The sequence below is a fragment of the Colletes latitarsis genome, unplaced genomic scaffold, assembly GCF_051014445.1.
Source record: "Colletes latitarsis isolate SP2378_abdomen unplaced genomic scaffold, iyColLati1 scaffold0021, whole genome shotgun sequence".
In the NCBI taxonomy this organism is placed as follows: Eukaryota; Metazoa; Arthropoda; class Insecta; order Hymenoptera; family Colletidae; genus Colletes; species Colletes latitarsis.
The window spans coordinates 8,465,792-8,470,134 of NW_027488371.1; positions in this window are offsets into that span (position 1 = coordinate 8,465,792).

The following is a 4,343-nucleotide window of genomic DNA, read 5'->3' on the forward strand; positions in this document are numbered from 1 at the left end:
ACCTGGATTCAATCTATATTTTAGAGGATAACACCGGCTAGGTTTGGGTAAGGTCTGGTATTGGCCATCATCTGGCTCATACTTTCGCAATTTTCGTATACTTGTTGGCCAGATCCTGGGCGTTTTCTGGGTTGGATCAGGTAGTAGTGTGGTACCGCACTGAAACAGTGAAATAATCCTGGAATCGATCTATATATTAGAGGGTAACACCGGTTAGGTTTGGGTTAGGTCTGGTATTTGCCATCATGTGGCTCATACTTTCGCATTTTTCGCATACTTGTTGGCCAGATCCAGGGCGTATTCTGGTTTGGATCACGTAGTAATGTGGTACCACACTGAAACAGTGAGTTAATCCTGGATTCGATCTATATATTAGAGGGTAACACCGATAGGTCAGTGTTAGGTCTGGTATTTGCCATCATCTGGCTCATACTTTCGCATTTTTCGCATACTTGTTGGTCAGATCCTGGGCGTTTTCAGGTTTGGATCACGTAGTAATGTGGTACCACACTGAAACAGTGAGTTAATCCTGGATTCGATCTATATATTAGAGGGTAACACCGGTTAGGTCAGGGTTAGGTCTGGTATTTGCCATCATCTGGCTCATACTTTCGCATTTTTCGCATACTTGTTGGCCAGATCCGGGGCGTTTTCTGGTTTGGATCACGTACTAATGTGGTACCACACAGCAACATGAGTTAAACCTGGATTCAATCTATTTTTTAGAGGATAACACCGGCTAGGTTTGGGTTAGGTCTGGTATTGGCCATCATCTGGCTCATACTTTCGCAATTTTCGTATACTTGTTGGCCAGATCCTGGGCGTTTTCTGGGTTGGATCAGGTAGTAGTGTGGTACCGCACTGAAACAGTGAAGTAATCCTGGATTCGATCTATATATTAGAGGGTAACACCGGTTAGGTTTGCGTTAGGTCAGGTATTTGCCATCATCTGGCTCTTGCTTCCGCATTTTTCGCATACTTGTTGGCCAGATCCTGGGCGTTTTCTGGGTTGGATCAGGTGGTAGTGTGGTACCGCACTGAAACAGTGAAGTAATCCTGGATTCAATCTATATATTAGAGGGTAACACCGTTTAGGTTTGGGTTAGATCAGGTATTTGCCATCATCTGGCTCATGCTTCCGCATCTTTCGCATACTTGATGGCCAGATCCAGGGCGTTTTCTGGTTTGGATCACGCAGTAATGTGGTACCACACTGACACAGTGAGTTTATCTTGGATTCAATCTATATTTTGGAGGATGACACCGGCTAGGTCAGGGTTAGGTCTGGTATTTGACATCATCTGGCTCATACTTTCGCATTTTTCGCATACTTGTTGGCCAGATCCTGGGCGTTTTCTGGTTTGGATCACGTAGTGATGTAGAACCACTCTGAAACAGTGTGTTAAGCCTAGATTCAATCTATATTTTAGAGGATAACACCGGTTAGGTCAGGGTTAGGTCTGGTATTTGCCATCATCTGGCTCATACTTTCGCATTTTTCGCATACTTGTTGGCCAGATCCAGGGCGTATTCTGGTTTGGATCACGTAGTAATGTGGTACCGCACTGAAACAGTGAAGTAATCCTGGATTCGATCTGTATTTAAGAGGGTAACACCGGTTAGTTTTGGGTTAGGTCTGGTATTTGCCATCATCTGGCTCATACTTTCGCATTTTTCAGCTACTTGTTGGCCAGATACTGGGCGTTTTCTGGGTTGGATCACGTGGTAATGTGGTACCGCACTGAAACAGTGAAGTAATCCTGGATTCGATCTATATATTAGAGGGTAACACAGGTTAGGTTTGGGTTAGGTCTGGTATTTGCCATCATCTGGCTCATACTTCCGCATTTTTCGCATACCTGTTGGCCAGATCCAGGGCGTATTCTGGTTTGGCTCACGTAGTAATGTGGTACCACACAGCCACATGAGTTAAACCTGGATTCAATCTATATTTTCGAGGATAACACCGGTTAGGTTTGGGTAAGGTCTGGTATTTGCCATCATCTGGCTCATACTTTCGCATTTTTCGAATACTTGTTGGCCAGATCCTGGGCGTTTTCTGGGCTGGATCAGGTAGTAGTGTGGTACCGCACTGAAACAGTGAAGTAATCCTGGATTCGATCTATATATTAGAGGGTAACACCGGTTAGGTTTGGGTTAGGTCTGGTATTTGCCATTATCTGGCTCATACTTTCGCATTTTTCGCATACTTGTTGGCCAGATCCAGGGCGTATTCTGGTTTGGATCACGTAGTAATGTGGTACCACACAGCCACATGAGTTAAACCTGGATTCAATCTATATTTTAGAGGATAACACCGGCTAGGTCAGGGTTAGGTCTGGTACTTGCTATAATCTGGCTCATACTTTCGCATTTTTCGCATACTTTTTGGCCAGATCCTGGGCGTTTTCAAGTTTGGATCACGTAGTAATGTGGTACCACTCTGAAACAGTGAGTTAATCCTGGATTCGATCTATATACTAGAGGGTAACACCGGTTAGGTCAGGGTTAGTTCTGGTATTTGCCATCATCTGGCTCATACTTTCGCATTTTTCAGCTACTTGTTGGCCAGATACTGGGCGTTTTCTGGGTTGGATCACGTGGTAATGTGGTACCGCACTGAAACAGTGAAGTAATCCTGGATTCGATCTATATATTAGAGGGTAACACAGGTTAGGTTTGGGTTAGGTCTGGTATTTGCCATCATCTGGCTCATACTTTCGCATTTTTCGCATACTTGTTGGCCAGATCCAGGGCGTTTTCTGGTTTGGATCACGTAGTAATGTGGTACCTCACTGAAACTGTGAGTTAATCCTGTATTCGAACTATATATTAGAGGGTAACACCGGTTAGGTTTGGGTTAGGTGTGGTATTTGCCATCATCTGGCTCATACTTTCGCATTTTTCGCATACTTGTTGGCCAGATCCAGGGCGTATTCTGGTTTGGATCACGTAGTAATGTGGTACCACACAGCCACATGAGTTAAACTTGGATTCAATCTATATTTTAGAGGATAACACCGGTTAGGTTTGGGTTAGGTCTTGTATTTGCCATCATCTGGCACATAGTTTCGCATTTTTCGCATACTTGTTGGCCAGATCCTGGGCGACTTCTGGTTTGGATCACGTAGTAATAAGGTACCACACTGAAACAGTGAGTTAATCCTAGATTCAATCTATATTTTAGAGGATAACAGCGGTGAGATCAGGGTTGGGTCTTGTATTTGCCATCGCCTGCCTCATACTTTCGCTTTTTTCGCATACTTGTAGGCCAGATCCAGGGCGTTTTCTGGTTTGGATCACGTAGTAATGTGGTACCTCACTGAAACTCATGAGTTAATCCTGTATTCGAACTATATATTAGAGGGTAACACCGGTTAGGTCAGGGTTAGGTCTGGTATTTGTCATCATCCGGCTCATACTTTCGCATATTTCGCATACTTGTTGGCCAGATCCTGGGTTTTTTCTGGTTTGGATCACGTAGTAATGTAGATCCACTCTGAAGCTGTGAGTTAAACCTGGATTCAATCTATATTTTAGAGGGTAACACCGGTTAGGTCAGGGTTAGGTCTGGTATTTGTCATCATCCGGCTCATACTTTCGCATATTTCGCATACTTATTGGCCAGATCCTGGGCGTTTTCTGGTTTGGATCACATAGCAGAGTGGTATCACACTTAAACAGTGAGTTAAACCTGGATTCAATCTATAATTTAGAGGATAACAGCGGTGAGGTCAGGGTTAGGTCTGGTATTTGCCATCATCTGTCTCATGCTTTCGCATTTTTCGAATACTTGTTGGCCAGATCCTGGGCGTTTTCTGGGTTGGATCAGGTAGTAGTGTGGTACCGCACTGAAACAGTGAAGTAATCCTAGATTCGATCTATATAATAGAGGGCAACACAGGTTAGGTTTGGGTTAGGTCTGGTATTTGCCATCATCAGGCTCATGCTTCCGCATTTTTCGCAAACTTGTTGGCCAGATCCTGGGCGTTTTCTGGGTTGGATCAGGTAGTAGTGTGGTACCGCACTGAAACAGTGAAGTCATCCTAGATTCGATCTATATATTAGTGGGCAACACAGGTTAGGTTTGGGTTAGGTCTGGTATTTGGCATCATCTGGCTTATGCTTCCGCTTTTTTCGCATACTTGTTGGCCAGATCCTGGGCGTTTTCTGGTTTGGATCACATAGCAATGTTGTATCACACTTAAACAGTGAGTTAAACCTGGATTCAATCTGCATTTTCGAGGATAACACCGGTTAGGTCTGGGTTAGGTCTGGTATTTGCCATCATCCGACTCATGCTTTCGCATTCTTCGAATACTTGTTGGCCAGATCCTGGGCGT